Source organism: Ranitomeya imitator, chromosome 3 (assembly GCF_032444005.1).
Source record: "Ranitomeya imitator isolate aRanImi1 chromosome 3, aRanImi1.pri, whole genome shotgun sequence".
NCBI classification, from domain to species: Eukaryota; Metazoa; Chordata; class Amphibia; order Anura; family Dendrobatidae; genus Ranitomeya; species Ranitomeya imitator.
This window is the reverse complement of record NC_091284.1, coordinates 565,783,958-565,810,690: the sequence shown is the minus strand read 5'-3', so window position 1 is coordinate 565,810,690 and position 26,733 is coordinate 565,783,958.

The following is a 26,733-nucleotide window of genomic DNA, read 5'->3' as shown; positions in this document are numbered from 1 at the left end:
GGGAGCCAGACGTGTCCTTTTTTCAGTCAGTATCGAACCAGCAGCATTGAAGACTCTTTCTGAGAGCACACTAGCAGCTGGGCAAGCGAGCTCCTGTAATGCATATTCTGCCAATTCGGGCCAGGTGTCTAGTTCAGATGCCCAGTAATCAAAGGGGAATGACCTGTGAGGAAGAACATCGATAATGGCGGAAAAATAGTTGGCTACCATACTGGACAAATGCTGTCTCCTGTCACTTTGCATCGATGCAGCAGTACCTGTTGTGTCTGCGGTCATTGCAAAATTACTCCACAACCTGGTCATAAATCCCCTCTGTCCAACGCCACTTCGGCTTTGTGCACCTCTAACACCTCTGCCATGTTGCCCCTTGTGGCTCGTGTGAGAACCATCAGCGCCGCTGTGTGCTGGGAATGCCAGAACCAAATGGTCTACAAGAGTTGCTTGTTTGGTAGCCAAGATTTGCTCAAGGTTCTCATGTGGCATGATACTTTGTAATTTGCCTTTGTATCGTGGATCCAGGAGGCATGCTAACCAGTAGTCGTCATCGGTCATCATTTTGATAATGTGGGGTCCTTTTTTAGGATACGCCAAAGTTCCAGGTGTCAATTCACTGCTTGTGCTGGGTTGAGGAGCACTTTCTTGAAAATCTACATCACTTGTGGCCCGCAAAAACCCTGTACCTGATATTGCAATGCCACCAGTTTCTATTTCCCCCTGTGAAGCATCCTCCTCCCATAAATATTCTGCTCCATCATCTTCCTCCTCCTCTTCGTTCGCCACCTCGTCCAGGAAAGTTCCCTGAGCAGACAATGGCTGACTGTCATCAAGGCTTCCCTCCTACTCGGCCACAGACGCCTGCTCCGTGATGTGCGTCAAACTTTGCATCAGCAGATGAATTAGTGGGATGCTCATGCTTATGATGGTGTCGTCCGCACTGACCAGCCGTGTGCATTCCTCAAAACACTGAAGGACTTGACAGAGGTCTTGGAGCTTCGACCACTGCACACCAGACAACTCCATGTCTGCCATCCAACTGCCTGCCCATGTATGTGTATCCTCCCACAAATACATGACAGCACGCCTCTGAAGCATGTGCAGTATGGAGTTCCACCTTGCTGTCACGTCGTCGATTATTAGGCGGTGCTGGGGAAGATTCAGCGATCGCTGATGGTTAAGCGTATGGCTGGAGTGTACGGGCGGCCGGCGGATGTGGGAGCAAAGTCTGCGCACCTTCAGGAGCAGGGCTGGTAAATCTGGGTAATTCTTGAGGAAGCACTACACCACCAGGTTCAATGTGTGAGCAAGGCAAGGTATGTGTTTAAGTTCTGAAAGGGCTATGGCAGCCATAAAATTCCTTCCATTATCACTGACTACCTTGCCTGCCTCAAGATGTACACTGCCCAGCAATGACTGAGTTTCTTGCTGTCAGTACTTCCGCGGTGTGTCTGTTGTTGTCCAAACACTTCATTTGCAGCACAGCCTGTTGACGCTTCCCACTAGCTGTTCCATAATGGGACACCACGGGTGCAACACTGACAGCTGCGGATGGAGTGTTCGTGCGACTGCGCTCTGTGGACGATCTTTCACTTCTCGAGGAGGAGGAGAAGCAAACGCATACAGCCAACTGTTTCCTAGACCGTGGGCTAGGCAGAACTGTGCCAGTATTGTTGTACCCTGTGGACCCTGCATCCACCACATTAACCCAGTGTGCGGTAATGGACACGTAACGTCCCTGGCCATGCCTACTGGTCCATGTATCAGTTGTGAGGTGCACCTTTCTACAGACCGATTGCCTGAGTGCATGGACAATGCGTTCTTTGACATGTTGATGTAGTGCTGGGATGGCTTTTCTCACAAAGAAGTGTTGACTGGGTAAGTCATAGCGTGGTACTGCGTAGGCCATCAGGGCTTTGAAAGATTTGCTTTCAACCAAACGGTAGGGCATCATCTCTAACGAGATTAGTCGAGCTATGTAGCCGTTCAAACCCTGTGTACGCGGATGAGAGGAAGAGTACTTTCTTTTCCTATTGAGAGTCTCTTGTAGGCTGAGCTGGACTGGAGAGCTGCATATGGTGGAACTAGCGGGGGTGGTGGTGGACATGGCAGATTGAGAGAGGCTTGGCGATGTTATTATTCATGTGGGCCTACCAACAGTGTTTCCAACCAAGAACCTTGCGATTCCCTGACTGTTTTGGCCTTGCGACAATACCTCCACATTTGCTACTGGTGGTGTCATAACCGGTGGGCTTCCAGTTAGGGAAGCAATGTTGCGTTGCTGACTAGCTTCAATAGGAGCAGGTGCACCAACGGTACGGGACGTTTGGTAGTTAGTCCATGCTTCCAAGTGCCTGCTGGTTAGATGTCTACGCATGCACGTTGTATTTCAATTTAGAACATTCTGCCCTCTGCTAAAGGTCTCAGAGCATTTCTTACATATAACTTTGCACTGATCATTCGGATCTTGGTTAAAAAATTGCCACACTGCACTCGTCCTACTATGGAATACCTTTTCAGGCTTTGCACGCCGTGCTACTGCCACCGGATTGCAATGCTGTACTACACCTGTTGTGGTTTTTGACACACGTTTTGGGCCTGATGCGGGCCTGCTAGATGACAACTTTTGCGATGTAGATGGCTGCTGCAGATCATCCTCCTCCGCTTCTGAGCTACAGGCTGCGGCACCCTCTTCCCCCAATGGCTGCCAATCAGGGTCAACAACAGGGTCATCTATCATCTCCTCTTCAATGTCATGGGCACTGTCCTGTGTGTCACCGTGTGAGGTGCTATAGCGTTCGGAACTGGGCACCATAGTCTCATCAGGGTCAGATTCGGGCTCAGTACACTGCGAGGGCAAAGTTGTGATCTGAGTCAATGGAACAGCATAATAATCAAGCGGTGGCTGTGCATCTGTGCACTCCATGTCCGATTCTTCCTGTAATGGGCTTTTTACTATTTCCCTCTCTAACCCAGGCACAGTATTTATAAAGAGCTCCATGGAGTAAAGTGTAGTGTTGCCTGCCACATCCTTCACTTTTGTTTTGGGTGAAGGACACAAGGAAGCAACTTTTTCCAGACATGGAGCATCCACTGACGACTCGCTGGTTTTAGATTTCAAAGCTTCTGAAGAGGAGGTGAAAGAGCTGGAGGCTGAGTCAGCAAGGAAAGCCAAAACTTGTTCCTGCTGCTCTGGCTTAAAAAGCTGTTTTCCTACTCCCAGATAAGGGAGCCTTTGAGGCCTTGTGTAGCCAGACGATTACGCTGCCTCTACACCTCAAGCCTTTGGTGCTATCTTGCTTTTCCCAGTACCACCAGATGCTCCACTACCCCCACCACCACCATCAGTACCAGCTGGCAACGACCGCCCACGGCCTCTTCCACCAGACTTCCTCATTTTTGCTGAAATGTTACCAAAATAACAACCATTATATGCTACTGTTAAACAAGGTAGAAGGTGTATATTAACTATTGGAGAATTTATATCTTCCTTTTTTTTGGCGGGAAGACAGCAGGAACAAACAGGCCCTGTGTATTACACAACACAATGTACAAGGCAGAACGTGGCTAGCAGATATACGCCAAAAAGAACTCACGTAGATCCACTTAGTGGCAATTTAAAGCTCCCTTTTTTTTGTTGGGGGGAGACTACAGGAAATAACAGGCCCTGTGTATTAGACCACACAATGGACAAGGCAGAACATTGCTGGCAGATATACGCCAAACAGAACTCACGTTAATCCACTTAGTGGCAATTTAAAGCACCTTTTTTTGATTTTGTGGGAGACTGCAGGTAACAACAGGCCCTCTGTGTTAAACTACACACTGTAAAAAGCAGAACGTGGGTGGCAGATATACGCCAAACAGAACTCACGTTAATCCACTTAGTGGCAATTTAATGCACCCTTTTTTTGTGTGGGAGACTGCAGGTAACAACAGGCCCTCTGTGTTAAACTACACACACTGTAAAAAGCAGAACGTGGGTGGCAGATATACGCCAAACAGAACTCACGTTAATCCACTTAGTGGCAATTTAAAGCACCCTTTTTTTTGTTTTTGTGGGAGACTGCAGGTAACAACAGGCACTCTGTGTTAAACTACACACACTGTACAAAGCAGAACGTGGGTGGCAGATATGCGCCAATCCGAACTAACGTTAATCCACTTAGTGGCAGTTTAAAGCACCCTTTTTTTTGTTTTTGTGGGAGACTGCAGGAAAAAACAGGTCCAGTGTATGACAACACACACTGTACAAGGCAGAAGTAGCTGCCAGATATATAAAAAAATACAAGGGCAGTAGTAGAATTTCAATCTCCCTACAATGATCAAAGGACAAGTATGGCAGCAATAAAAAGGACTGCTGCACACAAAAAGAAAGGACAAAGGAACAAGAGAACTGTGCAGAAAGAAGCAACAGGATTTTTGCTTTGAAAAAAGCAGTTGGTTTGCACAGCGGCGTACACACAGCAATGCAGCTATCAGGGAGCCTTATAAGGCAGCCTAAGCTACAGAGCTGATGCACCAAAAAAAAAACCTCCACTGTCCCTGCAAAGAAAAGGTGGTGTTGGACAGTGGAAATCGCTACAGCACAAGCGGTTTGGGGGTTAATATTCCCTGTCTAACTATATCCCTGCTTCTGGCGAAGCTGCAGCAACCTCTCCCTATGCTCAGATCGGCAGAAGTAAGATGGCAGTCGGCGTGCATGCCCCTTTATAGCCCCTGTGACGACGCAGAAAGCAAGCCAATCACTACCATGCCCTTCTCTAAGATGGTGGGGACCGAGACCTATGTCATCACGCTGCCCACACTCTGCGTGCACCTTCATTGGCTGAGAAATGGTGCTTAAAGCGTCATACGAAATGCGACTTTGGCGCGCAGATCGCCGACCTCATGGCCAATCCCACAGTAGGATCGGGTTGGGTTTCACGAAACCCAACTTTGCCAGAAGACGGCGATTTATGAAAATGTCCGATCCGTTTCGCTCAACCCTAGTGGTGGGTAAACAACTATAGCTTCTGCGACCAGAGTCCTGTGTGAGAAGACTTGGAACGGTGATGGAGGAGGAAGAAGCAGCAGATGGTGTTGATGTGACAGCAGGTGGTTGGCGAGGCTTGCTATTCTGCATTTTAGCACAGTGAGATTCCAACACAAAGGCATGTTGATCGCGTACGTGCCAGTTGATGCATTAGTTGACAAATTATTGCAATTTTTGCCTCCCTTTTTTTTGTAAATTTGACAGATAAAGTGTGTTGGGTCATCCTTTGTGGTTTCAAAAAAGGTCCAAGCCAGGCAACCCTTGCCACTCCTCTGAACTGCACACTCGAGATCGGTGCTGGCCACAGCCATAGTTGGGGCTGAGGATGTAGTGCTTGTCATGGTGGCATCTCTCCATGTCTGTGTCGGAAGTCACAACGGAACCTCCTCTTCCTCCTTCTCCTCCACCTCCTCTGCTGAGAAACTCAGCTGCGTATCTCTGGGTTCACACTAAGTGAGATCTAGAACCTCATTGTCATCATCTCTGTTCTCACACTCCTCACTCTGAGCGTCACCCTCTTCCTTCCCTGACACCTCAGTGCAGTCCACGTGCGTTTCTGGTATCTGAGTCTTTGAATCAGATGTTTTCTTCCTTTGGATTCTGTAATTCTTCGGAGCAGACCTCTGATGCCTTTAGTATAGAATGTGTGAGCAGATCTGCAAAATGGCCCATCTGAGGTTCCCCACAATCAGTTGGTCGTTTGAAATTTTTGATGCGGCAGAAACAAGTTTGATTGGGGTGCGATTTCTGAGGATTCTATTGTGTGTGATGTTAAGGTGGAAAAAGAGGATGAGAGGCCACTTGATGAAGTCCTGGCCATCCACTCTAGAGCATGCTCTTTCTTAGCATCATCTTCAAGGTGTACTGCTGTACGGCTGCCAAAGAAAGGGAGTCAAGTAGCCAGGCCAGTAAAAGATGTTGTCAGTGGTCTTTGGATAGGATGAGATGGTGTTTATTCAGTTGAGCTTTCATAACCATTAATTAGAGATGGGCAGACAGCTGGATGTTTGGGTCCAGTGGGTTCAGCCGAACAGTAACAAAAAGTTTGGCTTCGGATGCCAGAACGGTACCCGGACCCGAACCCGAACCCAGACCCCATTCACTTGAATGGGGGTCCAAACATTCAGTGTTTGCCACACTGCTATGTGCATGACAGTGAGGCAAACACCGCTTCTGATCAGAGGTGAAATCATCCCCACCTGCCAGAGAGCCGCAGATCCCACACTGTCAAATGATAGCGTAAGCGCTCAGCTTTGATAGGAGGCATAAAGTTTACCTCTGTTCACTGGTGTCAGCTGATGGAACTACAGCTCCCATCATCTGACGCCTGCTGCAGCTAATAACAGTGAGAGCAGAAGCAGCTGATGGATGTATTAATTAGCCGGCTTCTGTGCTGTAAATAAATAATATAAAAACCCTGCATGGATATCCCCGTATTTTGGATAACCAGCCAGGCAAAATTCATAGTTGAAGACTGCAACCCTCAGTTGTCATGGGGTCCCCATCATTTTTGACAACCAGCTTTGCTACAGCATTCAGCGGGGGGCGGGTATTCTTAGGCTGGGAAGGGGCCATGGATATTGCCCCCATTCCTAAAAATAGCAGTTTACAGCAGCCCAGAAACGGCATCCAGCAGAGGGCGCATCACCGCAAATGAAGGTAACTACAGGTCATTGACCTACATTCCATTCATTCCCTGGGGTTTTACAGGCATGAGCACAGCTGCATTATAGCAGAGCTCCTGCCTGTAAAATAATTTAACCCCTTCAGATGGATTTACATCGTGGGACATATCGACGGAAGGTATGAGATATTGTTGGTTTATTATTTTTAATTTGTTACAGGTCGAGGGTCTTCAGGTGGATTGAGAGTACGTCCGTAAAACACGGTAGTGTGACGCCGGCCTAACACTGATTACACAAGAAGCACAAGATAGATTTCTTCACCCCAGGTATCATTTCAATCAGTGTAACAGTGCCAACCTGACAATGCCTTATTTTACAAAATCCTGCTGACAGGTTCTCTTTAAGTAAAAAACAAGGTGGCCAACCTTTTAACAATTGTGTTTTCTATTCCATAAGGATATGATTTTATGATTTTCCTATTTCCTTACAAGAAAATGTACATACAATTGTACAGTAGACACTGACTCATGAAAATATTTTTTTATTTTATTTTGTCACTTTAAGACAATAGCCCTAATGATATTGAGGCATGATGCCAAATATTCATTTCGATGTATGGGGTTTTTCTGTATGTCTCTTGTCAAAACCCGTAAAAAGTTTCTGTGAAAATACTTTTTTGATGTAACCTGTCCCGCTAAGTCCAATGTGTATTCTAAGTAATTTTCTAAAGTAGTTCTGACATTGAAATGAAATTGACATGTAAAATGGAAAATGTGCTTGGGTAATATGTGAGCTTTATATTTTCTTTGTTGTAAATGTAGCAGCATGTTTTATTAACCACTCAAGTCCTTATTTTAAACTATCACATTCAATAAGAACAGCCACTTGTCAATAAAGAAGAAGAAAAACAGCTTTGGAATTGCTGGGTAAACTTGATGCCCGGGGAAACATCAGCTCTCTGTAGAACATTAAAATGTCCATTAACTTAGTTTGTTTCTCCGTTCTCTCCACCTTAGCTTTACAGACAACTTCAATACATTTGTATAACAAGTAAAGCTTCATATTACACTCTGTGCACAAGTGAGTATTTTGATCATATCATCATTCTTATGCATATTTTCCAACTTCAAGCTATATTTAACACCTTCCTGACCTCCACCGTACTATTATTGCAGAGGTCAGGTCCCCTGCTTTTATGTGGGCTCCAGCGGTGAGCCCGCATCAAAGCCGGGACATGTCAGCCGGTTTAAACAGCTGACATGTGCCAGCAATAGTGGTGGGTGAAATCGCGATTCACCCACCTCCATTAGCTAATTAAAATGTTGACAGCGGCATTTAACCGGTGCTTCCAGCCACGCGGCCAGAGATGGGAGAATCGCCGACCCCGTCACATGATCGGGGGTCAGCGATGCCTCAGGATAGTAAACATAGAGGTCATTGAGACCTCTATGATTACTGATGCTGGTCTGCTGTGAGCAAGCCTGCAATTCAGCTACATAGCAGCGATCTGATGATCACTGCTATGTAGCTGAGCTGATCCAGTTGTGCCAGCTTCTAGCCTCCCATGGAGGCTATTGAAGCATGGCAAAAGTAAAAAAAAGTTTAAAAAAATATGAAAAAAATAAAAAAAATATAAAAGTTTAAATCACCCCCCTTTCACCCCATTCAAAATAAAACAATAAAAAAATCAAATCTACACATATTTGGTATCCCTGCGTTCAGAATTGCCTGATCTATCAATAAAATTTTTTTTTAACCTGATCACTAAACATCGTAGTGAGAAAAAAATATGAAACGTCAGAATTACGTTTTTTTGGTCGCTGCAACATTGCATTAAAATGCAATAACAGGCAATCAAAAGAACGTATCTGCACCAAAATGGCATCATTAAAAATGTCAGCTTGGCATGCAAAAAATAAGACCTCGCCTGACCCCAGATCACGAAAAATGGAGATGCTACGGGTAACGAAAAATTGCGCAATTTATTAATTTTTTTAACAAAGTTTGGAATTTTTTTTACCACCTAGAGAAAACATAATCTAGACGTGTTTGGTGTCTATGAACTCAAAATGACCTGGAGAATCAAAATGGCAGGTCAGTTTTAGCATTTAGTGAACCTAGCAAAAAAGCCAAACAAAAAACAAGTGTGGGAATGCACTTTTTTTTGCAATTTCACCATACTTGGAAGTTTTTTCCCGTTTTCTAGTACACAAAATGCTAAAACCAATGATGTCTTCCAAAAGTACAACTTGTCCCACAAAAAACAAGCCCTCACATGGCCATATTGACGGAAAAATAAAAAAGTTATGGCTCTGGGAAGGAGGGGAGCGAAAAACGAGAACGCAAAAAATGGAAAAGGGCAAGGTCTTGAAGGGGTTAATGTGAAAGCTTATTGGTTTGAAGAATGTAGGTGATGTATATTTGTGTATTGAGGGAGGATGTGGCTTAGAGATGTCAATACTCATTCATTACCAACGTGTGCAGAATTATTAGGTAGCTGGTATTCCTAAGGCAAAAGAGCCAAACGGTATATTTAAATAGCTATGAAAAATAATTTTTTTTATAGTCTTACAGAATGATGTCGCACTTTTGAATGTTCCAATATATTGGGGTATGATCACAGAACCATCAAATATTTTTCTGCAAATAGTCATCAGGGTGGCAAAAAACGTGTTGTGGCAGAAAAGATGCACATTAACTGCCAAAGAATTGAGCAGAATCAAAAGTGAAGCTACCAAGAACACATTATCCTCCAAATCAGTCATATTCAAGAACTGCAACCTACCTGGAGTGCCCGAGTTACGGATGTTCAGTGTTGTCAAAGACTTGACCGAGGTGCGGAAAGCTGAAACCCAACCACCACTGAACAAGAAGCATAATTTGAAATGTTAAGACTGGACAAAGACATATCTGAAGACAGATTTTTCAAAGGTTTTTAGAATTAAAGAGATGAGAGTGACTATTGATGAACCAGATGGATGGGCCCTCAGCTAGATCAGTAATGGGAACAGAACTCCTGCTTTACCCAAATGCCCACAAGGTGGAGGTGTGGTACTGCTATGGGGCAGGATCATTAAAGATGGCATAGTTGGACCTTTTTGTGTTGAAAATGGACTCAATCTCAACTCCAATACCTACTGGCAATCTTTAGAAGACATTTTCTTTGACCAGTGGTACAGGAAAAAATTCTGCATTTTTCAAGAAAACCATAAATTTTATGTAGCACAATGCTCCATTGCATGTATCAAAGTCTCCACTGTTCAGTTAGCAAGTAAAGGACTTAAAGATGAAAGAAAAATGACATGGCTCCCTTCCTCACCTGACCTTATAAGCCTTTCTTAAATGGGAGATTTACAGAGAACGAAAACAGTATACCTCTGTAAACAGTATCTAATAGGCATTTATTGGTGCTGCTCAAAAAGTGTTTCGTCAAGAGGTAAAAATCTGTCAGACTTCATGAATAAAAGGTTTATGACTATTATTAAAAAGAAGGGAGACTATATTGGTCTCTGATATTCTTTTTTTAAATGTCAGAAATGTATTTTTGTACCTTTTGAATTGCTTGGCTATTACTCTCACTTTAACAGATGAAAACAAACAATTGAGTTTGGATAATTTAAGTTTTTCATTTAGTTGCATGATAATTCTACACACTAATAGCTGCCAAATAATTATGCACATGTAGATATTTTCCTAAGAAAGACAATGTCGCTTTACTTTCTTAAATATTCAGGTTTACTAACCTTTTGGATTGACCGACAGCACTGTAGTTGTTCAATAATAAAGTTTATAATAAAAAATGCAAATTACCTGACAATTGTGAACAAAAGGGGGCATGGCCTGGCTGGCTATGGGGGAGTAAGGATGTATGTTTCCTCTCTCATGTCTGTGGACTGGACACAGACCTCCCCTGGGCTATTTATTATTATTATTATTATTATTATTATTATTATTGTTATTATTATTATTATTATTATTAATAATAATAATAATAATAATAATAATAATAATAATAATATTTATATAGCACCATTGATTCCATGGTGCTGTACATGAGAAGGGGTTATATACAGATATCACTTACAGTAAACAAACTAACAATGACAGACAGATACAGAGGGGCGAGGACCCTGCCCTTGCTGGCTTACATTCTACAGGATTATGGGGAAGGAGACAATAGGTTGAGGGTATATAAAACTCTGCCAAAACCCTGCAAATGCCTGCTAAGGAAAAGAAGAATACACTGCAGACATCCAGGTGCCCTCTCACGGACTCTCCTGCAAGTATTACCCACTTTCTTAGGAGTGCAGCTCCCTCTCCACACAAGCCAGGAGAATCTAAGGCCTCTTTCACACTTGCGTCGGTACGGGTCCGTCGCTATGCGTTGGGCCGACGTACTGACGCACGTTGTGAAATTTGTGCACGACGTGGACAGCGGATGCAGTTTTTCAAGGCATCCGCTGCCCATTCTGAAGTCCGGGGAGGAGGGGGCGGAGTTTCGGCAGCGCATGCGAGGTAGAAAATGGCGGACGTGATGGACAAAAAAACGTTCACTTGAACATTTCGTGCCGACAGTCCGCCAAAACACAACGTATCCGTTGCATGACGTAAGCGACTAGTGGCCATCCGTCGCAGACCCTACCCCCGCTGCTAGAGAGCAAGCTCCTGAATGCTGAGGCTGCTGATAATTCAGATGCTGCGGGGGGGGGGGGATGAACAGGTCAGTCTCCCCCCAAGACTACAGACACAGGCTCTGCAAAGATGACAGGAAGAGACATTCCCTGCATTAAGCCTCAGGTTCCTCAGCCTGATTTCCCTCTCTCTGTCAATGAGTCAGCTACGTCTCCCTTATCTCCACATACCACTGAGTTCATCCCAAGGGCTGTCTCTCCTACATCCCCTGAAAGGGAAGATTTTCCTGCAATTCTGTGCCCATCCCCCACAGATGCCTCTGAGGGAAGTTTGCAGGCAGACATCACAGAGACTGATTAAATCTGGGAAGATCTTAGAGCGCACATACGAGGGGCGATCCAAAAGTAATGATAATCGGTTATTTCTATTGCAAACAGAAATTAAAATAAAATGTTTTCTTCTCTCTTAGGTACCCACTAGTCCAGGAAAAAAAAATCACTTAAATAGGCCACGATTCCCGGGAGCTACATTCATTTGAATATGAACTGCCGAGGAGTGAACATCAAAATGGAAAAAAACGAGCTCAGAGCTGTCATCAAATACCTCTGCTTGAAAAAAAATGACTAGCAAAGACATACACAGCGACTTGGTGGAAACATTGGAGGACTCTTCTCCATATTCCACAGTTGCACGCTGGGCCAAGGAATTTAAGCTGGGAAGAACATCGACGGAAAATGAACATCGTGAAGGATGCCCATCCACGTCCCTCAATGAAGAAAACGTGAAAAAAGTAGAAGAAGTTGTATTGGCAGATCGAAGAGTGACTATCAGGCATGTAGCTGAGGTCACAGGGATCTCATATGGCAGTATTCAAAGAATCCTTGCAAAAGAATTGCATATGAGAAAGGTCTCAGCGCGTTGGGTGCCAAAAAATGCTAACCGACGAGCAAAAGAAGAAACGAGTTGACATTTCAATAGCAAATCTGGAAAAGTTCCAAGCAGACAAGGAACATTTTTTGTCACGTTTTTTGACCATGGACGAGACCTGGATCCACCACTTTGATCCCGAAACTAAACAATCGATGACATAGAGACGAGCTGTCAAGGAGAAAAGGCACGGCAAACTGTGGGCTGGAGTGCTGTTTCACCAAGATAACGCACCGGCTCACAAAGCTGCAGTTGCCATGGCTACCATTCAAGAAGCAGGCTTTGAACTGGTGGAACACCCCCCCCTATTCGCCAGATCTAGCCCCCAGTGACTTCTTTCTCTTTCCTCGGTTCAAGGAACACCTTCGGGGCAAGAAATTTGACGTCAATACCGACGTGATAACCGCTGTTGGGGATTTTTTTGAGGGTCAAGATCAAGAATTTTTTCGAAGGGAATTCTAAGTTTAGTAAAGAGATGGACTAAATGTATAGACTTGTTAGGAGACTATGTAGAAAAATAAAAAAAAAATTTGACTATATTCATTGTGTTTAGTATTGATTATCATTACTTTTGGATCGCCCCTCGTATGTTCTATCCCTACCAGGCAGGATATGGAGAACTATGTATCTCGATTGGAATCATCATACATGGGAAATGCAACAACTATCAGAGAAGGTGTCTATCACATACATTACAATAACACAGTTAATAAGCTGATATGGAACAAAAGCTCATCTCTCAAGAAAAAGTTATTCCTTCTCATTCATACCAATTAGAATACTTGACGGATCTTGCGGACGGCATTGAAAACAGAGAATGACGTAACAATATCAGGGTTAGGGGGCTCCCTGAAACAGTGGCTCAGAAAGATCTGGATGAGACTCTAAGATATCTTTTCAACTCCATTCTTGGTGCCCAACCGGACTCTGAATTAGAACTAGATAAAGCACATAGGTCTCTGGGTCCTAGGTTTACTGATAAAACCAAACCTCGTGATGTAATATGTCAGGTTCACAAATATAAACAGAAGGAAAGCATTCTGTTCAAAGCCCGAAACAAGGACCCTATCCTATACAAGGATTATTTGATCCAGCTTTTGCAAGACTAGTCGAGGCACATGCTTCAAAAAAGAAGGGCCCTAAGACACTTCTAGTGGTCCTGAGACATCGAAACATTACATATTCATGGGGATTGCCGTTCTGTCTTCGGATCCATCTGGACGGACTCACTCATGTTCCTCATGGCCCTGGTGACCTATCAGCTTTCATTACAGATCTGAAGATCCCACCCATCTCCATCACATCATGGAACTGGCCTTGACTCCCTGGGGGCCTTAACCTGGAATATAATCCTCAGCCGCAGAGAGTCCCAAGACGTGATCCTGGAAGGGTCTTCAGGATTGAAGTTGACAGTAAACATGTTTCTCTCCCTCTTGCCTCACCGGACTGAACTTTTCCTCTACACTCTGCTCTCTTCTGAGATAAAAGTTGGTAAAGTTTGGTTCCCTTTTCTAGAAATATTGTCCAATTTGACCCTTGATGGATCTATTGCTTGCTTTTTTATCTGAATTAATGCTGGTAACAAGTTAATGTTGTTAACACAATTATATTTGGTAGGGTTTGTTTTCCTTTGTCATCTTCAGTGTTACGCTACACAGGTGGGATTTGATGTATGGCCAGGGGGAGGTGTCCTCTATAGAAAGTCTGCCCTCGTACAGTGCATCTACACTCTGCTGTGCAGGTGTGGAATAAATCTTTCCCCTCATTTATTTTCTGACTTGCATTTTAGTTATTTTTTCTCTTATATTTCATTTGATCCCTTCTTTCCTCCCCTTCTAACACGCCTCTGTTTCCATTCCCTTTCTCCCAACCATGCCATCAATCAAAATAAGTTTGTTTAACATAAGAGGCTTTAATATTCTACAGAAGTGATCTCAAGTTCTATATTCCATTAATAAACAGAATGTACAAATTCTTATGTTGCAGGAAATTCACTTTAAAACAGGACATGTCCCTAACTTAAAAGACAGATACTTTCATCATTGGTTTCACAGCACTAACCTAGAGTCAAGATCTAGAGAGGTCTCTATAGCAGTTCATAAATCCCTAGCTTTTAATCTTCTCAATTCTATCATTGATGACCAGGGCAATATTCAATAAGCTAAGGATAGCAGATTCGGTGTGTACAGTAGCTAATTGGCACCTCCTAAAAAGGGATCAGATTACTTGTCGTAATTTTTTAACACCTCTCTCTGATTTTACAGAAGGTGTCTTAAGTGCTGGCAAAGACTTCAACTTTACCTTAAACCCTCACTGGATTCCTCATCTTGGAGGGGTTCTGTTCTTGTGAGACAGTTACATTCACTAAAAAGGATTCTCCATGCCCTCTGTCTAACAGATGTCTGGTATGTTCTAAATCCACAGGGTAAAGACTACACATATTTTTCCATGTACACAATACATATAGCCGCATAGACTTATTTGAATTAGGTCACCAGGCTCTCGCATGACAACCGGCCACTACAATAGGAGATATTTTGCGGTCAGATCATGCCCCAATCTATCTTTCTTTAACCTTCTATCTCTGCCCCAATGCTCGTGGACTTGGAGACTAAGTGACAACCTTCTCAAGGATAGCGTTTTCACTGCAGAGCTGTCTGAAGCTATAGACTCCTTTCTTCAGGCATATACCTCAGATCTCACCCCCATCCAGTTACAGTCGGAGACTCTAAAATGTGTAGTGAGAGGCATTTTAATCAGGCACGGCTCCAGACTTAAAAATGAAAGATATTTTGAGGTAGACAATCTCCTAAAGCAGATTCATTGACTGCAGACCCCACAAAAACAAACACTTTCATCTCCTATTCTAGGGGAATTATCCAAGAAAATAACCTTTCTCGAACTGTTGATCAGAAATATCATAGACAAAGAGAAAATTTTAAATGATTCATGTACAGTACAGACCAAAAGTTTGGACACACCTTCTTGTTTAAAGATTTTTCTGTATTTTCATGACTAAGGTTTAATAAGTGGGATTTCTTGCCTTATAAATCGAGTTGGGACCATCAGTTGTGTTGAGCAGAAGTCTGGTAGATACACAGTCCTACTGAACAGACTGTTAGAACTTGTATTATGGCAAGAAAAAAGCAGCAAAGTAAAGAAAAACGAGTGACCATAATTATTTTAAGAAATGAAGGTCAGGCAGTCCGAAAAATTGGAAAAACTTTGAAAGTGTCCCTAAGTGCAGTGGAAAAAACCATCAAGCGCTACAATGAGGACCGCCCCAGGAAAGGAAGACCAAGAGTCACCTCTGCTTCTGAGGATACGTTTATCCAAGTCACCAGCCTCAGAAATCACAGGTTAACAGCAGCTTAGATTAGAGACCAGGTCAATGCCACACAGAGTTCTAGCAGCAGATACATCTCTACAACAAAAGTTAAGAGAAGACTTTGTGCAGCAGGCCTTGATGGTAAAATAGCTGCTAGGAAACCACTGCTAAGGACAGGCAACAAGCAGAAGAGACTTGTTTGGGCTAAAGAACACAAGGAATGGACATTAGACCAGGGGAAATTTGTGCTTTGGTCTGATGAGTCCAAATTTGAGATCTTTGGTCTTTGTGCGACGCAGAAAAGGTGAACAGATTGACTCTACATGCCTGGTTCCCACTGTGAAGCATGGAGGAGGATGTGTGATGGTGTGGGGGTGCTTTGCTGGTGACACTGTTGGGGATTTATTCAAAATTGAAGGCATACTGAACCAGTGTGGCTACCACAGCATCTTGCAGCGGATGCTATTCCATCCGGATTGCGTTTAGTTGGACCATCATTTATGCGGATGCTATTCCATCCGGATTGCGTTTAGTTGGACCATCATTTATGCGGATGCTATTCCATCCGAATTGCGTTTAGTTGGACCATCATTTATTTTTCAACAGTACAATGACCCCAACCACACCTCCAAGCTGTGTAAGGGCTATTTGACCAAGAAGGAGAGTGATGGGGTGCTACGTCAGATGACCTGGCCTCCATAGTCACCAGACCTGATCCCAATCGAGATGGTTTGGGGTGAGCTGGACCGCAGAGTGAAGGCAAAAGGGCCAACAAGTGCTAAGCATCTCTGGGAACTCATTCTAGATTGTTGGAAGACCATTTCCGATGACTACCTCTTGAAGCTCATCAAGAGAATGTCAAGAGTTTGCAAAGCAGTCATCAAAGCAAAAGGTGGCTACTTTGAAGAACCTAGAATATAAGACATATTTTCAGTTGTTTCACACTTTTTTGTTAAGTATATTATTCCACATGTGTTATTTCATAGTTCTGATGCCTTCAGTGTGAATTTACAATTTTCATAGTCATGAAAATACAGAAAAATCTTTAAATGAGAAGGTGTGTCCAAACTTTTGGTCTGTACTGTATAAGACATCTGATAAATGTGGCCACCCTTTAGCAAGACTCCTTCTCCCCGACTGGCAGCTATATATGTACCATGCATTATGAGACGTGATGGTAAAGATTCTCAGAATCCTAAGGAGATTTTGGATACATTTAGGTTAGATTATGAGAAGGTATACAATATTAAAGGGCAACTTTCAGACCTTAACCCATTGGATCTGTCTGAGTGAATCCGGAAATATATCAAAGAAACAGCTTTACCTACCCTGGACCATCATGTCTCAATTGCACTAGAGGAAAATATCTCAGAAATAGAAGTTAATACGGTAATTAAATCCACCCCTCAGGTAAATGTCCTGGACCAAATGGATTTACCCCAGCAATTTCAAATTCTTTAGAAACCAACTAGCTGCGGTTAAGGCAAAAACTTTCAATTCCCTAGATGAAGGTACATGCATGGCCCACCAATCACTAGAGGCGCATTTAAGTGTGATCCCCAAACCTGGGAAAGATACCTCTGTAACTGCCAACTATAAACCTATATAAATAATAAATGTGGACATCAAAATACTACTCAAGATATTGGCAGATAGGTTAGCCCCTTTTCTGCCAGCAAAAATAAACACAGACCAGGTGGGATTTGTGCAGGGTCGAGGCAAGAGACAATGCCATTAAAACTTATTTTCTCTAAGGCTAAATCAAAATCTTTACCCCTACATCTCTTGTCATTTGATGCAGAAAAGGCTTATGATACGGTCCACTGGGGGTTTATGAAAGATGCACTGTGTCAGTTGGACATTGGTCCTCGTCATCTGCAAAAGATACTTTGTTTTTATAAAGGCCCTACTGCACGGATTATTATTTTCTCCCTTTGCGATTTGAAATGGAACCAGAAAGGGGTGCCCCCTGTCCTCTCTGCTCTATATATTAGTGATGGAACATCTTGCTAATGCAATTAGGAACAATCCTAACATACATATTTCCTTTCAAATGGTGTGCAGATGCCATAAAATATTTGGGAGTCCTCATTCCTTCTGACCCATCCAAATTTTTCTCTCTTATCTTAACTATCAAAAACCTTTAGACCAAACCCTTAACCCCTTTACCCCCAAGGGTGGTTTGCACGTTAATGACCAGGCCAATTTTTACAATTCTGACCACTGTCCCTTTATGAGGTTATAACTCTGGAACGCTTCAACGGATCCAAGTGATTCTGACACTGTTTTCTCGTGACATATTATACTTCATGATAGTGGTAACATTTCTTTGATATTACCTGCATTTATTTGTGGAAAAAATGGAAATTTGGCGAAAAGTTTGAAAATTTTGCAGTTTTCCAACTTTGAATTTTTATGCAATTAAATCACAGATATATATCACACAAAATACTTAATAAGTAACATTTCCCACATGTCTACTTTACATCAGCACAATTTTGGAACAAATTTTTTTTTTTTTGTTAGGGAGTTATAAGGGTTAAAATTTGACCAGCAATTTCTCATTTTTACAACACCATTTTTTTTAGGGACCACATCTCATTTGAAGTCATTTTGAAGGGTCTATGTGATAGAAAATACCCACGTGTGACACCATTCTAAAAACTGCACCCCTCAAGGTGCTCAAAACCACATTCAAGAAGTTTATTAACCCTTCAAGTGTTTCACAGGAATTTTTACAATGTTTAAATAAAAATGAACATTTAACTTTTTTTCACAAAAAATTTATTCAGCTCCAATTTGTTTTATTTTACCAAGGGTAACAGGAGAAAATGGACCCCAAAAGTTGTTGTACAATTTGTCCTGAGTACGCTGATACACCATATGTGGGGGTAAACCACTGTTTGGGCACATGACAGAGCTCGGAAGCGAAGGAGCGCCATTTGACTTTTCAATGCAAAATTGACTGGAATCGAGATGGGACCCCATGTTGCGTTTGGATAGCCAATGATGTGCCTAAACATTGAAACCCCCCACAAATGACACCATTTTTGAAAGTAGACCCCCTAAGGAAGTTATCTAGAGGTGTGGTGAGCACTTTGACACACCAAGTGCTTCACAGATTTTTATAATGCAGAACCGTAAAAATTAAAAATCATATTTTTCACAAAAATTATCTTTTCACCCCCAATTTTTTATTTTCCCAAGAGTAAGAGAAGAAATTGGACCCCAAACTTTGTTGTACAATTTGTCCTGAGTACGTTGATACCCCACATGTGGGGGTAAACCACTGTTTGGGCGCATGGGAAAGCTCAGAAGCGAAGGAGCGCCGTTTGACTTTTCAATGCAAAATTGACAGGAATTGAGATGGGACCCCATGTTGCGTTTGGAGAGCCACTGATGTGCCTAAACATTGAAACCCCCCACAAGTGACACCATTTTGGAAAGTAGACCCCCTAAGGAACTTATCTAGAGGTGTGGTGAGCACTTTGACCCAACAAGTGCTTCACAGAAGTTTATAATGCAGAGCCGTAAAAAAAAAAAAAAAAAAAAAAATTTTTACCACAAAAATTATTTTATCCCCTAGTTTTGTATTTTCCCGAGGGTAACAGGAGAAATTGGACCCCAAAAGTTGCTGTCCAATTTGTCCTGAGTGCGCTGATACCCCATATGTGGGGGGTAACCACCGTTTGGGCACATGGGAGGGCTCGGAAGGGAAGGAGCGCCATTTGGAATGCAGACTTAGATGGAATGGTCTGCAGGCATCACATTGCGTTTGCAGAGCCCCTAAGGTACCTAAACAGTAGAAACCCCCCACAAGTGACACCATTTTGGAAAGTAGACCCCCTAAGGAACTCATCTAGATGTGTTGTGAGAGCTTTGAACCCCCAAGTGTTTCACTACAGTTTATAACGCAGAGCCGTGCAAATAAAAAATATTTTTTTTCCACAAAAATTATTTTTTAGCCCCCAGTTTTGTGTTTTTTCCAAGGGTAACAGGAGAAATTGGACCCTAAATATTGTTGTCCAATTTGTCCCGAGTACGCTGATACCTAATCTGTGGGGGGAACCACCATTTGAGCGCATGGCAGAGCTCAGAAGGGAAGGAGCATCATTTGGAATGCAGACTTACAGTCATGGCCAAAAGTATTGACACCCCTGCAATTCTGTCAGATAATACTCAGTTTCTTCCTGAAAATGATTGCAAACACAAATTATTTGGTATTATTATCTTCATTTAATTTGGCTTAAATGAAAAAACACAAAAAGAAGTGTCCTAAAGCCAAATTGGATATAATTCCACACCAAACATAAAAAACGGGGTGGACAAAAGTATTGGCACTGTTTGAAAAATCATGTGATGCTTCTCTAATTTATGTAATTAACAGCAACTGTAACTTACCTGTGGCACCTAACAGGTGTTGGCAATAACTAAATCACACTTGCAGCCAGTTGACATGGATTAAAGTTGACTCAACCTCTGTCCTGTGTCCTTGTGTGTACCACATTGAGCATGGAGAAAAGAAAGAAGACCAAAGAACTGTCTGAGGACTTGAGAAACCAAATTGTGAGGAAGCATGAGCAATCTCAAGGCTACAAGTCCATCTCCATAGAACTGAATGTACTTGTGTCTACCGTGTGCAGTGTCATCAAGAAGTTTAAAGCCCATGGCACTGTGGCTAACCTCCCTAGATGTGGACGGAAAAGAAAAATTGACAAGAGATTTCAATGCAAGATTGTGCGGATGTTGGATAAAGAACTTCGACTAACATCCAAACAAGTTCAAGCTGCCCTGCAGTCCGAGGGTACAACAGTGTCAACCCATACTATCCGTCTGCGTCTGAATGAAAAGGGACTGTATGGTAGGAGACCCAGGAAGACCCCACTTCTTACCCCGAGACATAAAAAAAGCCAGGCTGGAGTTTGCCAAAACTTACCTGAAAAAGCCTAAAATGTTTTGGAAGAATGTTCTCTGGTCAGATGAGACAAAAGTAGAGCTTGTTGGGCAAATGCATCAACATGGAGTTTACAGGAGAAAAAAAGAGGCATTCAAAGAAAAGAACACGGTCCCTACAGTCAAACATGGCGGAGGTTCCCTGATGTTTTAGGGTTGCTTTGCTGCCTCTGGCACTGGAATGCTTGACCGTGTGCATGGCATTATGAAGTCTGAAGACTACCAACAAATTTTGCAGCATAATGTAGAGCCCAGTGTGAGAAAGCTGGGTCTCCCTCAGAGGTCATGGGTCTTCCAGCAGGACAATGACCCGAAACACACTTCAAAAAGCACTATAAAATGGTTTGCGAGAAAGCACTGGAGACTTCTAACGTGGCCAGCAACGAGTCCAGACCTGAATCTCATAGAACACCTGTGGAGAGATCTAAAAATGACAGTTTGGAGAAGGCACCCTTCAAATATCAGGGACATGGAGCAGTTTGCCAAAGAAGAATGGTCTAAAATTCCAGCAGAGCATTGTAAGAAACTCATTGATGGTTACCGGAAGCAGTTGGTCGCAGTTATTTTGGCTAAAGGTTGTGCAACCAAGTATTAGGCTGAGGGTGCCAATACTTTTGTCTGGCCCATTTTTGGAATTTTGTGTGAAATTATCAATGTTTTGCTTTTTGCTTCATTCTCTTTTGTGTTTTTTTCATTTAAGACAAATTAAATGAAGATAATAATACCAAATAATTTGTGTTTGCAATCATTTTCAGGAAGAAAATGAGTAATATCTGACAGAATTGCACGGGTGTCAATACGTTTGACCATAACTGTAGATGGATTGGTCAGCAGGCGTCACATTGCGTTTGCAGAGACACTAATGTACCTAAACAGTAGAAACCCCCCACAAGTGACCCCATATTGGAAACTAGACCCCCCAAGGAACTTATCTAGATGTGTTGTGAGAACTTTGAACCCCCAAGTGTTTCACTACAGTTTATAACGGAGAGCTGTGAAAATAAAAAAATAAAAATTCCCCCCAAAATTATTTTTTAGCCCCCAGTTTTGTATTTTCCTGAGGGTAAGAGGAGAAATTGGACCCCAAAAGTTGTTGTCCAATTTGTCCTGAGAACGCTGAAACCCCATATGTGGGGGGAACCACCGTTTGGGGCGCATGGGAGGGCTCTAGAGGGATGGAGTGCCATTTAGAATACACATTTAGATGGAATGGTCTGCAGGCATCACATTGCGTTTGCAGAGCCCCTAATGTACCTAAACAGTAGAAACCCGCCACAAGTGACCCCATATTGGAAACTAGACCCCCCAAGGAACTTATCTAGATGTGTTGTGAGAACTTTGAGCCCCCAAGTGTTTCACTACAGTTTATAACGCAGAGCTGTGAAAATAAAAAATCTTTTTTTTCCCACAAAAATTATTTTTTAGCCCCAGTTTTGTATTTTCCCAAGGGTAACAGGAGAAATTGGACCCCAAAAGTTGTTGTCCAATTTGTCCTGAGTACGCTGATACCCCATATGTTGGAGTAAACCCCTGTTTGGGCACACGGGAGACCTCGGAAGGGAAGGAGAACTGTTTTACTTTTTCAACGCAGAATTGGCTGGAATTGAGATTGGACTCCATGTTCCGTTTGGAGAGCCACTGACGTGCCTAAACAGTGAAAACCCCCCAATTATAACTGAAACCCTAATCCAAACACACCCCTAACCCTAATCCCAACGGTAACCCTAACCACACCTCTAACCCTGACACACCCCTAGCCCTAATCCCAACCCTATTCTCAACCGTAAATGTAATCTAAACCCTAACCGTAACGTTAGCCCCAACCCTAACCTTAACTTTAGCCCCAACCCTAACTGTAGCCTTAACCCTAGCCCCAACCCTATCCCTAGCCCTAACCCTAGCCCTAACCCTAGCCCTAACCCTAACCCTAGCCCTAACCCTAGCCCTAACCCTAGCCCTAACCCTAACCCTAGCCCTAACCCTAATGGGAAAATGGAAATAAATACATTTTTTTTATTTTTCCCTAACTAAGGGGGTGATGAAGGGGGTTTGATTAACTTTTATAGTGGGTTTTTTAGTGGATTTTTATGATTGGCAGCCATCCCACACTGAAAGACGCTTTTTATTGCAAAAAATATTTTTTGCGTTACCACAATTTGAAAGCTATAATTTTTACATATTTGAGTCCACAGAGTCATGTGAGGTCTTGTTTTTTGCGGGACGAGTTGACGTTTTCATTGGTAACATTTTCGGGCATGTGACATTTTTTGATCGCTTTTTATTCCGATTTTTGTGAGGCAGAATGACGTAAAACCAGCTATTCATGAATTTCTTTTGGAGGAGACGTTTATACCGTTCCGCGTTTGGTAAAATTGATAAGGCAGTTTTATTCTTCGGTTCAGTACGATTACAGGGATACCTCATTTATATCATTTTTTTTATGTTTTGGCGCTTTTATATGATAAAAACTATTTTATAGAAAAAATAATTATTTTTGCATCGCTTTATTCTGAGGACTATAACTTTTTTTTTTTTTGCTGATGATGCTGTGTGGTGGCTCGTTTTTTGCAGGACAAGATGATGGTTGCAGCGGTATCATGGTTATTTATATCTATCTTTTAGATCGCGTGTTTTTCCACTTTTTGTATGGAGCTATGATAATAAAGCGGTGTTTTTTGCCTCGTTTTTTTTTTTTTTCTTACAGTGGTTACTGAAGGGGTTAACTAGTGGGACAGTTTCATAGGTTGGGTTGTTACGGACGCGGCGATACTAAATATGTGTACTTTTATTGTTTTTTTTTATTTAGAAAGTATTTGGCCCCCTGGAACTTTTCAACCTTTTCCCACATATCATGCTTCAAACAAAGATACCAGATGTAACTTTTTGGTGAAGAATCAACAACAAGTGGAACACAATTGTGAAGTTGAATGAAATTTATTGGTTATTTTACATTTTTGTGGAAATTCAAAAACTGAAAAGTGGGGTGTGCAATATTATTCGACTCATTTAACTTAAAAATTTGTTGCACGACCTTTTGCTGCGCTTTCAGCTGCATGTCGCTTGGGGTATGTCTCCATCAGTTTTGTACATTGAGAGACTGAAATTCTTGCGCATTCTTCCTTGGCAAACAGCTCGAGCTCAGTGAGGTTTGATGGAGATCGTTTGTGAACAACAGTTTTCAGCTCTTTCCACAGATTCTCGATTGGATTGAGGTCTGGATTTTGAATTGGCTATTCTAACACCTGGATACGTTAATTTGTGAATCATTCCATTGTAGATTTTGCTTTATGTTTGGGATCATTGTCTTGTTGGAAGACAAATCTCCATCCCAGTCTCAGGTCTTTTGCAGACTCCTACAGGTTTTCTTCAAGAATGGTCCTGCATTTGGCTCCATCCATCTTCCCATCATTTTTAGCCATCTTCCCTGTCCCTGCTGAAGAAAAGCAGGCCCAAATCATGATGCTGCCACCACCATGTTTGACAGTGGGGATGGTGTGTTCAGGGTGATGATGTTAGGTGTCGAGTTCCCGCCTCTGCACAGGGGGAATCTCGAGCCATCTCTGCTGCGGTCTCCCATTCTTCTCCAGCCGCAGTGGAGTCTGATCAGCGGAGACGTCGGTCCCAGCATCTTGCTCAGTCTCACTCTGTGCATAGGGTTACTGCTGCTTTTCCTGCTTCTGCCATTGAAGCCAGTGCTGGGCAGCGGCGAGCAGACGCTTTTGGGACTAAGTCCTGCTTTTCGCCTTCTGAGCATGCCCAGGGCAAGATCTCCCATTGGAGATCGAGGGTCACATGCTCAGATACTGCAGCAGATCCCATTGGTCCTTTATTGGAAGGTCCTGAAGGTGCTAAACTTCTGTGGCAGCTTCCCATTGGTCCTTTATTGGAAGGTCCTGAACGTGCTGCAGCTATATAAGCTTCGCATGACCGCACGGCCATGCACTAGTATACATTTGTAAACGTGTGTGTGTTGTGAGTGAAAGTCGTTCTTTAAAATCCCCTCCCTATTGTATGACTGCTTGCGGAAGGTGGATGATTGCTATCTAGCGCCCGACTTAGCCATCAGCACATAACACACAATACAGCGACTAATTGCTGTGACCGCCAGTGCGGTGCCGTGTGCTTTCACAGCGCTTTCCTGACCCAAGCAAGGGTGGCTAGTGGCGTCTGCCAGTGCGGCACCGCACGCACTCTCGTGCATCTTTATTATTATTATTTCTGTCACTCTGACACCCCAGTTGCGGTGTCGAGCACATGAGGGCTATATGAACTCAAATCCTGTGTCTTGGGATTGAGTTCTGAGACTCCTTGCTTGCGCTCTTGGTGCGGTACTGCGGCCCTGTGACGCAACCGGGTTTGCTTCCTTCACACAGTGTGAAGTTAACCCGTGTGTGTAGTCACAATGTACTGCCATATAGTCCGTCATTACTTGACAGCAGCTTCCATCTCTGCACGGTGGACCCCGAGCTGCGAACGCACCTTACTCTATCTGTCTTATTATTTGTGCGTTCCTCTAGCCCTAACATTATACTAGCACCAGGGTCTGGCTAGTAATGACGGACAAACAGCAATCCTTGCGGTACATCCAGCAGCTGGAGGGTAGGTTGGCGGCTCTCGAGCGCACAACCTCAGCTGTGGATGTAACTGCAGTTGCTGTTCAGGCTGCTAGCGTGGCTGCAGCCACCTTGTCCACTGCCACCCCTGCACCGACTCTATCTCGCCTCCCGCTGCCAGAAAAATTTTCTGGTAATAGTAAGTCTTGTAGGGGTTTCGTGAGTCAGTGCTTTATACATCTTGAGCTTCTGGCCTCTCGTTTCCCTACAGAGTGGGCCAAGGTGGTATTTATTGTGTCTCTCCTGTTGGACAGGGCGTTAGAGTGGGCTACGCCGCTGTGGGAGCGTGGCGATCATGTGGTGCAGAGTGCTTCGTTGTTCCTGAGCTCTCTGAAACAGGTCTTTTTAGGACCTCGTGTCACCCATGATACAGCGCTCCAACTGTTGGCATTGACTCAGGGCTCATCCTTGGTCAGCCATTTTGCCGTCCATTTCCGCACCCTAGCATCTGAGCTGGAGTGGTCGAATAAAGCCCTAATTCTGATATTTTGGAGGGGGCTGGCTGATCACATGAAGGACGCCCTGGCCACTAGGGAGATTCCCGCCACCCTGGAGGAGTTAATAGCAGTGTCCACTCGTATGGACCTCCGTTTTAACGAGCGGAGATTAGAGCGAGCCCAGTATAGGCAGAGGTTTCGGCTGGCTCCCACCTTCGCCAAACCTCTGGAATCTTCGGTCCTGGTTCCTGAGTCACATGAGGCCATGGAAGTGTCACGTGCGGGATCTAAGTCCCGGACCGCTCGTGCACACCAGGTTTGTCATGTTTGCCAGCAGTCAGGACATCTTGCCACCAGATGTCCCCAGTGGTCGAGGAGACATCAGCGTCTAATGGTAGTAGGTGGAGGTACACTAGACACGGCGACGTTTGCCTCCAAATTGTCCTTTAAGGGGACAATAACAATAGGCTCATTCACTCACTCAGTAGAGCTCTGCTTGGATTCCGGGGCAGATAGCAACTTCATGTCTTCTGCCTTAAAGTCCATGCCAGAATTTATTTATTTTTTGTAGACCAGTGTTATCTCACAGTCTACTGTAAACAGATTTCACCATTCTGTCATCGCAAGTAAGTCCATGAAAGCAACTGAAATGTATTGCACAGGGGTGAACTCAAATATCAACCGCCTAGGTGTATGGTCTGTGCCTTTTAATATTATAAGCAATTCATGCAGGGTTCGGGACTTGTTGATATCCAAGATATACTTGGGGCAACAATACTGTGTCTGGCTGTCCTATCAAGTTTGGATGGTACTTTTAGGCATAACATGAAGTCCAGATCATAGAAAATAGGGAATTTGGGATCTATTTCTCCAATGATCACTCTCTCCCATCATGTTATTTAGTATAAATAAATGATACTGCTGAATGAAGAAACTATATTACATAGTTAGATGTTTTAGCTGAATAGCTTCTCCACTAAAATAATTAACCAATATTAATGTAAATAAGGTTCTCTTTAACCCAAAATCCTTAAAGTAATTCCTTCTCAAGATAACTGTGTAATATCGCCATCTCTTAAAGGGAACCTGTCACCCCGTTTTTTCAAGATGATATAAAAATAGCGCTAAATAGGGGCAGAGCTGTGCTTTAAATTAGTGTATTTTTGAGCCTTTATTCCCCACCTATGCT